Here is a 14,599-nt window from a genome sequence, read left to right on the forward strand (position 1 = left end):
ACATCTCCACGCAGAAGACACTCTAGCTGAGAATCGAACCGGACAGCATCTTACTGTGAGGTGACAATGCTACCGCAGCACCACCACCATGGATAGTCATAACAACAATCCAGTAAGTGTCAGAAATGATTTACCAGTGTTAATAGTAATCCTGACAGTGAATGTGGAAAGGATACACAAAGTACCATGGAGCTTTGAAAATCAATTAACACATTATAAACCTTAATTAACTGTTTTGTATAGCAGATGTTGAAAAGAACCAAAAAAGATAAAAGCCTACAAAAAGAGCACAGTGGTTATGTTGTAATAGCAAGGATTAATAGCTGTATTCATATTCCTAAAATTTGGTTAAATGACATCACAAAAAATATTTACTAAAAAATAAATCTTACTTTGTGATAGAGCCTTTCCTGGTATCATTAGTGCTGGGAGTGATGGGCCATGTGTAACATGACTAGACTGGATGACAGTACGTTTCAAACAAGAACAATAGTTTTAATGATGTAATTTAGCAAATGGGGAACAATGCATGGCTTGAGGGTAAACTAAGTTACCAGTCTGGAGTGATTTTTTTTTCAGTTGCCAGAACTTTATCTCATAACTGAACATGGGAGCAGGACACATCACTGTAGTATATTAAAGCATTTTTAATTTCATTCAAATATTTCAATCTTTTTGACATATTAAGTCACTTCAAGTCACTCATTTGGTTATAAAGACCAACAGGATTCATTATGATGACTAAATTTCTCAATAAATTAATATGATTTGCATATTTGTTAGAATGAATCAACTTTTCCAGGATGTCTGGTCAAGGGCAGAGAGTACCAAAAAACACTGAAAGTATCTAAAGTTTGAGAAAAGGTGAGGTGGCTTGAGGTAACAGAGCTTAGTGAGATGTTTGGGCTATCTAGAAGAAGTTGTATCAGAAGTTTTGTTTCATATTCTGCCTCAAATATTTTCTGGTACTGTTAGTTTTATTAGTTATAAATCACATTTTAAGTGAGATAAGGGCATGTATCTTCTTAAAATTAACAGGTATTAGAAACATAAGGTTCAAAACTTGCTTAGGCATAAGACAAAGCAACCTTTGTCCATGGAAAGTCCAGTGTAAGTTATGGATAGAGCAATTAGCTGTCCTTAAAATGTTTTGGCTTGTGAAATAGTATCTCTTACCATTCAGGATTTTAAGGCTCCAAGAATTTTTGGTTTAACGAAACTTCTGATGTTCACCAAAGGATATATATTGTGCCAAATGAAAGGATTAATACTTGTATTCATATTCTTAAATTCTGTTAAATGAAGTTACGAAAAGAGTTTACAAAAGAAAATCATATGCAAGGGTAGGCATCCACTGGCACCAGTGCCAAAGAGTGATTGCCAAGCTCATTTTACATGAACTGCAGTGGGACCCAGCATCTGAGGTGGGTAGTATTGTGATCAGTGATGGAATAACCTTATCTTTCTTAATGTTTCTGAAATAATTTCTAGAAAAACTAACCAGATTTATTGCCTTAATGACAAATACAGCCATATCAAAAACATGCAAGTATTGCCAACCATAATCCCCACTCAGGCGCATAAACTTCTTACAAGAGAGGAATCCTGATTTTGGCATTCTTGTTAGTCATATATTGAAATATTAAAAATGTAATCATTAAAATGGATTTTCTCTAGCAGAATTATTTTATACATTACAACTGTCAAGATGGATTTCTGTATTTCATAATTATTTCTAGGTAAGCTAGACCAGAAAACATGCTTGTATTCTGTGAAGCATGGCTATGACAGCTCTATGTTGCAAGTTTGGAAAAGAAACACAGCTATTATTTGTTATAAATAAAATAAAATTATGTAACATTGCCTGCCTAGGAGAAGCATTTAGAAATGTATATAATATGCCTTTGTAGTTTGTCCTTGCACTTCACTTATCCCCAGCTTACAGGATGTAATTTGAAGAACAGAGGAAGAACAAATCAGATAAGAAATATTACAGAGAGGAACTGGGCTATTTTGAAATCTGTCAAATTATTAAATTTATAGATGAAAAACCACATTTTATATACAATAAGGAAAAGAATTTAAAACAACTACTCTGCTATAAAACATTAATATTTGACATGACAGAAAGACTAATACTAAGAAAGCAACTGTGCCATGTCATAATTGTGTACGTTGTAAGCAAATACGTTTAACATCTGTTTTTTATACATCCTATTACTAAGCAGAAATATATATTTAATAGCTTTGCAACATGCAATACTGAAAATGTATATGTGGCTAACGGAATGAAATGTGCTTCATTCTACATTGGTAAGACAAATCAGAAACTCAGAGATAGAATAGCCTCAGATCTCTCAGAGATTCATGGGAAGGTGGATAGTAATGCTTTGTTTAAACATATATCATCCACTAATAATGAAAGTTGTTTTAAATTTAGAGTACTAGAGAAAATTAATCTTGAAAAAAGAGGGGGAAATCATATTATTAAAACAGAGTTAGCAGAATACAGGTGGATTAATTTTGTTAGTGCTGATACACCTCCAGGGCTTAATACTATGAACAATTTAAGACCGGTAATAAAATATAAACACTTGAGTATAAAATTGTGTTATATTAGATATATGTTTTAGATTTCATATAATATTTTTTAGTTTTATTTTTCTGGGCTGCAGTATTATATTATATAATAGTGTATTTTCTAAGCATGTTTTTAATTGTGTTCTAATTTATTTAATAGTAGTGCACGTTTCTAGGTCATAATATATACGTTTACATAAATATTTATTAAGTCATTATCATATGAAGTAATTGTATCTTATGATCATGTAACATGTGACAGATTAGATGTTTCTCATAGGCTGGATGTAGATATTTAAACTTTGAACAACTGTTACATAGATTTTTGCATTGAGAAAGAGTCTTGTAGACTTGAAAGCTTTCCTGTTGTGCCATATTTTGGAATTAAAGGTCTTTTTTGGTATCTGAGATGATTGGAGTATTGTTTTTTTTAGTTTATATTGCATTTCTTAACATTATACTCCTTATTACTGCCAAACGTTTGTATTTTTGTTTATCTTACCTTTCCTTCCCTCCAAAATTTTCCTTTGAAACAGTGGAAAAGGTTTCACAGGTAGAATCTCATTCTGTTTCACAGCTCACTTTTTGTATTTTCTCCTTAGCATGTACTCATAGCCGGCCTTGGGCATAGGCCAACTAGGCAGCCGCCTAGGGTAATAGTCTAGTAGGGGCACTTTTCCAGTATTTATTTGTTGTAGGTAGACCACGATGGGGGCACCGGGAAGTGTGGTGCGGGGCACCGTGGAGTTCTTTTGCCTAGGGCACCAGTTGACCTAAGTCTGCTCCTGCATGTACTTCAGCAAAAAATGATTTTGTCTCAACAGGGAAGAATACCTTGACGACAGCTGGGTACAGCAGTTTGAATCTCACACCTGTGTCTTGACATTCTCTGAATAGTGGAATGAATTTACTCCTCTTCTGCTTGGTGTACAATGAGTAATCATTCTCAACAAACACTCTGCTGTCTCTCACTTTTAGTATTTTGTCCTTCTGCAATAGTTTTGTCAGAATCAACTCCTTCTTCTGGTAGGACTACATCTTTACTATTAAAGGTCTGTGTTGGTTTCTCATAACCAGGTTTGGAGCATACACACGATGTGCTCTTTCAAATTATAACTCCTGCTGTGGAATACCAGTACAGTTGCTTATTTGTACTTTCATAAAATTAATGCAGTCTCTTCTTTCCAGCTTCTCTGGTAGAGCTGAAAATCTCAGGTTTTCCCTACATGCTCTGTCCTCTAATTATATTTTTTGAAACATTTCTTCCTGACCAGTCTCATATTCAACCTGCTCTTTCTTCATTTCAGCCTCAGATTTTTGCAGCTTTATCGCCTCATCTGAATATCTGTTTAAAACGTTTTTCATTTTTCTCCAATCTGTTGTTTGTGTTGATATGCTCCATCAGTGTTTTGTTTATTTTAACCATGTTTGTGTGCAGTTATTTTATATCTTCCAAGTTCCTGTAGGTTACTGAAAGTCATGTCTAGAGGTTGAATTGCTTTTTGCTGAACAGCTGCAGAACTTTCTCCAGTCATTGTTTCTCCTTCACTTTTTGTAGCTGTTTTTTTTTTCCAGATGCTCTTAATTTCTTTTTTCCTGTCATCCAGGCAGTACACTTACTAGCCATTTACTGAAATTTACCGTAACACAAAAGTCTGCTGGCCTTCTGTGTTAAGTTTCTGTTTTACACTGTGAAAGCTAGAGTCAACCTGTTACTCAATGTGCAGCCATCTTGGAAGTCTCATGAATCAGTCATGTTCAGATGTTTTCTATAAGCCCATTTACATGTTGAGACATCAAGTTATAGTTTTAAAATGAATTCCATGAGCCCAATCAGTAACCATTACAAATGTCAAGACCTGCTTTATCAAGTGCCATAATGCTGACACTGAGTTGGCCAAAAAATGTGCTTATATATATTGATTCTGAAATAGCTATTTCTTGGAATATTCCCTTTTCTATAATACAAGTCTAGGGGGTGTGAGTAAGTTTGCCCACTACATCAGGAGATGAAGGGGAGCTTGCTCTCCAGCAAATAAAAAAAAACATTTTTAAAGGAGAAGAGCGATGTTCAATATTCGCTCTTCTCCAGCATTTTCTATGGGTTTTTTCAACCTGTAGGCACTCGGATGTACAAATGCCAACATTTCAGTAGGGAGCCACAAAATCACATTATGGGATGTAGAAAGTGAATGAGATGTCATTTTCCCATGGGCTCATAGCATGCTGAGATGTACTGAGTGAACTGTAATATTTAAGTCTTAAAGTGAACTTCTGAGTTAATATTCATTTTTCCTACACCTCCTGCCTGTCCCATTGGATTACTTTCTCACTGCAGATCTGATCATTCTCATCCTCAGATCTCCCCATCCCTTTGGATTATATTCTCAATGCAGATCTGAGGACAACAATGATCAGATGAAGAAAATGTTGTCCAGCCTGTCTGCAGTAATGGTGAGATTATTTTGGGTATACGATACAGCTCTGAATCAGTTCTCCTATACCCTCCTTCCCGAGTAAATGAGAATTCATGGTAATTTATCAATTCATGAATTAGGGGGAAATGTTATGAGGAATTAATTAGGCAAATGTATTAGGATGGATTTATTCAGTTAGAATTCTTTCAGATATGCTGCTACTTCTATATTAAATTAGAAAGGGGAAATATAATTGTGCTGTTAAGCTGAAAAAATGAATGAGGCTTTGTTAGGTGAATGGGCCTTTGACAGAAGTAATTTTGTTAGGTTGTCATCTGAATAAGGCTTTTGTTCAAAGCAGCATTATTAGGTGACAATGTGAGCAACATTATAAGACTACAATATGAATGAGGCATTGTTTAGGTTAGTGATATTGTTAAAAGTACATGAATAGGAAGGTTGTAAGGTATATGATTTCATGACAGAGACAGGGAATCCTAGCTATGTTCTGTTTATTCAGCATGTTTATCAGGATGACCATACAGCAGTGTAAGTCATGTGACTGTGTGGCTCAGCTTAGAAATATGAAGAAAGTTTCCAGAGTGGTGGTAGATTTTGAACTATCATCTAGAAGGAGAAAAAGAATTAATCATATGATGTAACAGTCAGTTAAGAGAAAGGAAGGGAATTTTACTGGACATGTGATTTTAAGGGACATTTGTGAGATGGAGAATAAAACATTAATGGATCTTGAAAGAAGGGGAATATGCACCTTGCAGATGGAGAAAGTGTATTTGTTGGTCATGTGAAGGCTGCCAGGCCAGCTCGCTAGAATTTTGTAGGTAATCCTATGTCATTTGTAAATATTAGTATGATCCATAGGCTTGTCTTACAAATGTAAGTAAACTATATGTTATGTGCTGAGCTTCAAAAATGTAACCACAGTACACCCTGCTGGAGAAGAGCAGAAACTTATATGGACTATATGCCTATGCAAATGTATGTTTTAATGGTAGAAGTTGGAACACACAGAGTTAACTTGCAAACTCTGAGAAAATAAGTAAAGAGTTTCACGTCATGCTATGAACTTAGTTAATACAACAAAGAGATAGAACGTCTGCAGACAGAAATTCTTTCTATTGTCTAGAAACAGAAGTAATTACAGGTTTCAAGGGTAAAAGTATTTAACTGGTTATGACTTCCAGTTCTAGTAAAAACTTCTCAGAGATAAGTATTTTTAAAACAGAGTTATTCTATTTTAAGTTCCTGTTAGCCTGGGAAGTAAAGACAGCGGTGACAAGAATGATGTAATCTGAGATAACCCAGCAGAAATGTTTGTTAGTAATTTAAGAACTATCTCAAAACGTGAGTCTGTGGATTTTGTGTTTGTCTTTGGACCTGTAAACATCCATTGAACACTTGCATTTGCTGGCTCTGTGAGTAAGTTATTTAGAACATAGTTTCTCTTAGAGATAGATAGGAATATAGTAAGATCAGTCTAGATGTTTTCTGTTTTTATGTGAGACTGTCCTGCAATGTTGTTTTAAAGTATTTCCTGTGATTCTGAACTCTGTTGTCACTGTGAGTTATTGAGTATTGTCTTGTGCTTTTATTATTTATTATTAAATATATTTAAACATTTTAACTGTGGCTGGTTTGTTTAGAGATATTTAATCTCTTAGAGTACTTGCATATGTATTTGGTGACACTGTACAGGCCACTCTTGAAATAACCTTAAACGTTTTGGTCACACTTACCATTTGGATAATAGTAACATTACACAGTAGAATTTGTCACCCTCTGTGAAAGGCCTTATAGTAGCTGATAAAGAGTGGTTGGTGGCAGATGGTAGTACCTTATAGTCTGGGCAGAAGGGGGCATAGCTAGTGAACCTGTGCCAGCCTTCCCCAGGAGTGTCTTTGTGTTTGTATATAAATCAAATCTCAAGGTGTGTGTGTGTGTGTGTGTGTGTGTGTGTGTGTGTGTGTGTGTGTGTGTCAGCTACTTGGGTAGGGACAAGAAGCACTGGTTGGACAGAGAGGGTGCTGGAGGTTTTGGCTTGATCACTCGGCTGAGACCCTAACCCTGTAGCTGTGCCACTGGGGAGTCTTATCGGGGATCTGGAGAGAGCGGGAGAAACCAGCCCCAAACTGAGAGTGATCTATGTGCTCTTTAGGAAAATTGTACTTTAATGTGTGTGTTCTTGTCATCCTCCCAATGTGCACATCCTTCACTGGTGTTAGTGGTGAGGATTGAGGCTTCTTGATTACTGGGCCAGTGCAGGGGTGTCACAGGTCATACTGGGGAAAACAAAAAAAGTGGATTGTATTCTAGGTATAATTCTGCCTTTGATAGATAATAAACCACTGTTTCTTTTACATTTTTATGCATAAAAGTAGCCACAGCTTATTGTGGGTTAGATTCACATTTTGTAATTCTCAAGCTGCTGCTTCTTGTTTGACAGTAAAGCTGCTGAAATGTGTCTTTGGTCTTCAGGATAATTAATTTAACATTTAGAATTGCCAACTATCATACCTTCTCTATGACCCTGATGAACCAAGAGGCATATCTAAACAAACTTGACACTCATTAGTATTGAGACCAAGACTGTCCTCTTGGGTTACTTCAACTAACCATTCAGTAATTGGAGAACCTATACCACCAGAAATTAGTATGCAAAAAGATTCCTAGACTTCATTAATGTCAGGTTTTTAAACCATCTAATCCAAATCTCAATTAGGGACTCAATAGTATTGGACTTGGTTCTTACCAACCTAGCCCCCTTTGCTCAGCATCTATAGTTACCAAATCACTGATCAAATTTGACCATCATGCAGTAAAACTTAAGTGTAAGACACAAGTTGTAACCCTTCATCTTCAGAGACTACTCTAAGGCAAATGTACTCCTACTAACAGATGAAATTCAAACACTTTCCTCACTCTAATGACCCCCACATCATGTGTGGCCTTTTGTTCACAAAAAAGTTTAATACCCACTTGTGGGCTTGTATTGAGACCTCATTCCCCATAAGACATAAACACACTGCCATGTTTAAGAGCAAAACCATTTAGTGGAATCCCAGTATACAAACTATACAATAAGAAGAAACTCATAGCCAGTGGGCAAAGCAAAATTAATGCCCCCGTCATCTAGAGCAAAGTAAAAGAAGATCAACAAAGAACTTAATCAGATCCTTCAAAAGCAAGTATGAATTGAAAATTACTGCCACACTAAAGATAATCACAAAAACTTCTTCAGCTGTGTCAGGAACTTCAGAGGTACTACCTAATAGTGTTCTGAGTTAATACAAATAAGACTAAATACTCATCCCCTGAGGACATAGCCAACATACTAGTGGACAAATTAATCTCAAACTTTACTCCTCTTCTCCACCTAATATGCATACGTTACCCCCCCCCCCCGATCACATCCGAGCAAGTCTTAAGTGCTCTCTCCAAGGCTAAGAACATTAGCTTCATACATCTGATGAATGTGCCAGGCAGTTTTCTTGTCATCATCATCATTGTTTGGCTGATTCATTATTAACTGTATTCAGTTTCAGCCTTTCCACTGGATTTGTGCGAGAGCTGTGAAAAACTGACCTATTCATTCCACTCCACAAAGGAGGGGTCCACTCCTACTCATGGAAACTACAGACCCATAAACCTCACCAACCTTATCTATAAAACAATGGAGAGCATAATTTTGAAGCTCATTATTAAAGAAATAGGCAGTCTTCAAACCATGGACCTAAACTATTTTGGGTTTGTAAAAAGGCAAATCCTGCTACCTAAACCTGGTGAACTTTTTTTGAACAAGTCACCAAGGCAATAGATTAAGGCAAACTTGGTTCATACTGCGTACCTGGACTTGGCCAAAGCCTTCAATGCCATTCCATATTCTGCCATTATTGATAAGCTAATAAAACTAAATGTAAACCCAGATGTTACCTGCCTGATAGCAAACTGCCAGAAACCAGTTTATTAGTGTTGGTGGAATACTCTCAACCAAAGCAGTAGTTACCAGTGGTGTACCCGGGGATCTGTATTTGGACCACTCTTCTTTGGTGCCTACTTTCCTGATGTCAAGGCTGGGACCAAGGGGCTGTGACTGATGAAGTTCTCTGATGATTCCAAACTGACAGCCATCATAAACATCTCAACTGTTTGTGTGACATCTTTTCCTTTGGTTATTTGGGATATTTTGCATGATGTGATGGATATCAGGCTTGTTTTTATGCTCTACATTTATAAAATATGGTCAGAGAATCCACTTATGTTATACTGATGAGTTCAGAAAAATGGCAAAACATGGCATGTATAGAGATAGTAGTGGTAAGCGCTATTGGCCTGAATGCACCAGTAAAGAATTTAAAAGAGTTTAAGTAAAAAAGTCAAGAGCATTCGGAAGCCATGTAGCTGAAACAATAGTATGCCCTTTAGGGTTCATTTGCATTTATCTCTTGGGCTTCCACTACAGGAGGTTTAAAGTATTACGCAGTGAAGACTTTAAGCTTTCCTGGGTCTTTCTTGCAGATTTTACTATGTATATTAAGTTTTAGTTTGGATGTCATTTAGGATATTTTGCAGTTATCCTAATGTTATGAATATTAGGCTTGCTTTTTTGTGTTCTTTGCTTGTAAGGTACAGTCAAATAACCCATGTATGCTGTACTGGTGAGAGCAGAAAGAGGGCAACATAAGGTATGTCTACAGCTAGTGGTGTTGCCTTTACTGGCCTTAAATACACCAGTAAAGACTTAAAAAGTGAAAGTAAAATGTCAAGGGCATTCAGAAGTGACAGAGCTGAAACACTGGTATCTCTTTAGGGGGTCATTTGCACATATTCCATGGGCCTCCACTACAGGAGATTTTAGCCATTACACAATGAAGATTTTGGTGTTGCTGGGTCTTTTTGTATATATTTTATGGTAGATATGGATGAGGAGGAGATGTAAGTGTGTATTTTATAAGGTAATGGATTCTAAAATAATATGTGAGGACAATATGGCTTTTTAAAACAATAACACATGTATTATTTTTTTCATGTTATAACATGCTGGACTTGTTCCCTGTGTATAGTCTTTCTGGGATTTTAATTTGTAATTGTTGAAACTTTTTGAGTGTACTACTGATTTTTGTTTTTAAATAAATTATTTTCTTTTTAGATAAATACTTTGAGTTCTTTCAGGACATCAGACACAGCACTCTGCCTAGCAAATTTACATTTAATTCAAATATAATCATAAATCTTTTTTGAGGATTTAGTTATGTAATGGCTGCATCTTTATGGAAGTAGGTATACAGAACAAATCAAACATCTGAACTTTTCAGTGCAAATAATCTCTACAAAGCCTAAAATAATGAGGTGGACAAAGGCCCAAATATAGGGACAGATTTTAAATATTGCTCTTATAAACATAGGAAGGTGCTAGAATAGCAGGTTGCATGTTATCATGCATTTTCTGAGGAATATAAAGTCTAAAACTCAAATGCATGTCATTATTTAGTGACTTCAGTCCTCAGTGATTTGCCAGAAAACCACAGATTTTATGAGGAACAGACCAAAAATATCAGGAAAAATCTGGATATTCTGTGAAAATCTTGACAGTTGAGAGGTATGGAATAGACCACTATTGGTCACTGAAACGAATTTGCCAGGGGTGAACAGTATGGTTTCAGTCAATGAAGTTTTGAAAGGCTTCAACTTTAATTTTGAAAAATAATCTTGTAGAGTTTTGGCTATGCGCCAATATAGATAACTGTGCAGATGGGAAAAACAGGAAGTGGTGACCAATATAACATATTCCATAATGTAAAGTACTAGTAGGGGAAGAGGTTCAAAATGGAATATGTGGTAGAAACAGTGCAATGTTCATAAAAGTGAAGGAAATTACTACAGTAAGTAAAATCAGAGCAATGGTAGTGGAAGAGTTGGGAAAAGATAAAGAAATGGAATTTAGAATGGTAACATGGTGGTAATAATAGTAGGACTGATAGTAATATTTTTTTAATGTACCAGGATGAGTTGCTTTACCAGATATCTATTTACAAGTTATTTGGGGCAGAATATAACAGACTTGTAGATTAAATGCTTTGCAGGATTAAACATGGCAAATGGCACACTGGAGGTTGGTATAACAATGTTTTGTAAATCCAAAGAGCAACAACTGTTCATGTAATATCTTAGTGTAATGTTGAAGAATGTTTTCCTTGTTTTTTTTTTTTTCACAAGGGGAGGGTTATATATTTTTGCAATTGCTGAGAACACTCTTGTTGTTTTCAAGAACAACACAAGCTGTGCTCACATATCTCTCAACTTACAGACTTTGAAAATAGGTACAAAGGTGCAGGACAGTGTCTTGACACCCTACAGACTGAAGTCTGAATGTTGAATGCATGCAGAATGACACTTTTCAACATGCTCTGGGGATTACCTCAGAACAGAGTAAATAAACGTCAAGTGCTTTTGCAGTGGAGCAAGCCCCCCTGCACCCCCATGTGGGTTACTACACCCTCCACACTCCCTGGTAATTATATATCTACTAACTCTGAGATCATACAATACCTGCGGAAAGGAAATATTCCCCTACTTGGGGAATGTCAGTATCGCACACCTGTTGTCCCCCCTGCCTGAGTTGACCATGGGGTTGACCTGCTGAGTGGCAGGACACTGTACTTTCAATACAGTGTTCAAAACCTGGTACAAGGACTCTTTAAATGTAGGTACATCAGGCCAAAATCTAGACAACTAATTAAGAAAGAATATGAATTCTAAATAGCACATAAGTTCCTACTTCAAGTAGAACTATGCAGTACTGCACAGAACCACAGTTAAAAAGAGAGAGCAATAAAAATATAAGCATATTATCGAAAACACCCTGTAAAATCTGAAGATTTTAATGAAATAAAAAACTGCCTCACAAAGTCATTTATGTTTCGTTTTGAAAAATGGAAATGAGGGTCCTCTTTGTTAAACTGAATTATCAGCAGGTACACAGACTCACTGTACAACTGTGTTTGTATATTTTATTGAAACAAGCCAACCAAGCACTACTGTGAGATTATAGCATTTTGTTTATAACACAGATCACTGTCAGATTCACTGTACTACCTCAGCTTACTGAGATTACAAAATGTCCACAAGAAAGTCTTTCTTACCCATTTTTATCTAGTTTGTCTTTGATGAAACATTATTTTCCTGTATTGAAGCATTCTTTGTCTGCATTTTTATCTCATCCAGAGAAAACCAGTTCTCAGCGGGCCGAAAAGTTCTTTCATTGATAGGATAATTTGTAACTTTTTTCTGCTGTGATAACCATTTCCATTTAGCAAGTTCATTATCTTGAATATTTATATACATTCAACTGTTTATATGATATTTCAACAAGCGTCTATTGTTAATGCCATTTGTTACAAAAACATTCAGAAGTATAATACTTTTTGTTTCACACAAGCACATTCTATTAAGCTAATCACACTTGTTTACTGTATATTTCTTTTCTGTACTTGCAGATGCTGTGTTCTAAAAATATCACACTGTTTCTATGATTACCAAACCTCTGTTACTATGAAGGAAAAAGAGTTCTACTAAATGATATATATTTTTTCTATCAAATACATGTTATTACTATGAGAGAAACTAGTTTTTACTTTATATAATTCTATCAATTCCCCTTTTTATTTTAAAAAACAATTTTTTTCAATCAAAATTTAAATCAAACTTTGAATTTTACAGAAAAAACATGTCTCTATTTGTTATGTTACTTTCTTTAACACCTACATTAGTTACAATAGATATCTGATTGACAGTCTATTTAATACAAAGTTTGACACACATGCACGTTATTATGATCAATAAAACAATGGCTACTATAACAATTAAAACTGTGATGATGATTTTTTTTTTTTTTTTTTTTTACAGTTCTGAAAATAACCCACTTAACCCATCACTTCAGTCACTGTCCCATGTAGTCTCAGATAATTTACTACATAAGCACTGTCACTGTAAATATCTGCTGGATGTAAATGCTACAAAACATATTTTACAGCCTCTAGCTCAGCCCTTTGTGCTGACATGTATTCTGGTAATGTAACCATAATTTATTTGACTCCCTTTTTGCATTGCAAACCCATTGTAGTACTTCCCATCCATCCACATGCACTGTATGAATATGGCAATCATAATTTACCTTTAATGGTGAGTTTCTCCAAATCTGCCATACAGTCATCCACTTTCCATTCATATCCAATAAAATTGGATAAATAGTACTTGTACCCTGTCTGTCTTTGTAAATTCCTTGTACTGAAAATAGTTATCCATTTTGAAAAAAAAAAACAGTCTGACTAACCCCTTCAGTGATTTTAACTCACTGTTATTTAGCAAAGTCTTGATTGTCAAATGTGGAGTTTGCACTATAACCCCCGAGAACATTGTCAGATACTACATCTGTCTTATTCCCCACTAAATGGACAAAAGCTGCTTAATGCAAGGATGATATCCTTTTTCCTACAGGAGTCATTCTCCTGCTACAAAAAGTAAATGGTCTAAACTTAGTTCCCATTCCCTGATATGCCTTTTGTGTCCAAGATTATAGTAACACTACTGAGAGTGTGTCCTTCTCTGCTGCTGCTTGCAAAACAAAAAGTAATTTACTTGTAGGAGCTATCAGCTCCATTGCATGTGCCAACTTCTTCTTTAACATTTTAAATGCCTCTCCTCAGTGTGACTCCATTGTAGAAGCAACTCTTCTTTTAGATCTGCCAACATTTTATAGAGAGGAGCTGCAGCTTCTGCATAATCCTCTATGAATTCCCTATTGTAGTTCATAATTCCCATGAATTTATGCAAATCGGAAATTGTCAAAGCCTTTGGCGATTGCAGAATGCCCCTCACCCTTTCCTGACAAAGAGTCCTTCCTGTCAGTCTGATAATGGTTCCTAGAAATTTTACTTCTTGTGACAAAAACTGTATTTTGTCTGTGTTTACTTTGAACCCTGCCTCTTGCAACTGTATCAGAACTTTTCTCAGCTATGATATGTGTTCTTCCAGAGTCTCTGAATGTATCAGAATGTCATCAGTATAATGAATATTTTTGTCATCTTTATTCACATCCTGTAAGAATGTCCCTACTATCTGATGAAAAATGACAGGACTGTTCTGAAAACCTTGAGGTATTCTAGTCATGACATACTGTTGATTTTCAAAGGTAAACGCAAACCTTTGCCATTCTGTTTTCTGAAGTGGTACTGCAAAAAGTCCATTTGCTAAATCTATTACTGTAATGTAATCCATTGTACCTCCCACTGTAACCAAAACTTTTAACTTTCCACAGTCTGTGTTTATCTATGCCCATAAGGTCTGAAATTATTTCTCTATGGTATCCCAAATATCTCTTTCTTCATCTGTATGGGCCACATCCCAAATATCTCATTCATCTGTCAGGGGCACCACCCTGTTTCCTTTGCTCTCTACTAGGCTAACTAGTGTTGTTATGCATTTTCAGTTAATATTCAGTTCACTTTCATTTCTTACATTGTCATCACTGTCATATTGCTGCAATTTAGTATTCCCTCTTGCCTTATTATGAAATGTTTGACCTT

This window comes from Protopterus annectens, chromosome 4.part0 (assembly GCF_019279795.1).
Source record: "Protopterus annectens isolate FY-2018-M chromosome 4.part0, PAN1.0, whole genome shotgun sequence".
NCBI classification, from domain to species: Eukaryota; Metazoa; Chordata; order Ceratodontiformes; family Protopteridae; genus Protopterus; species Protopterus annectens.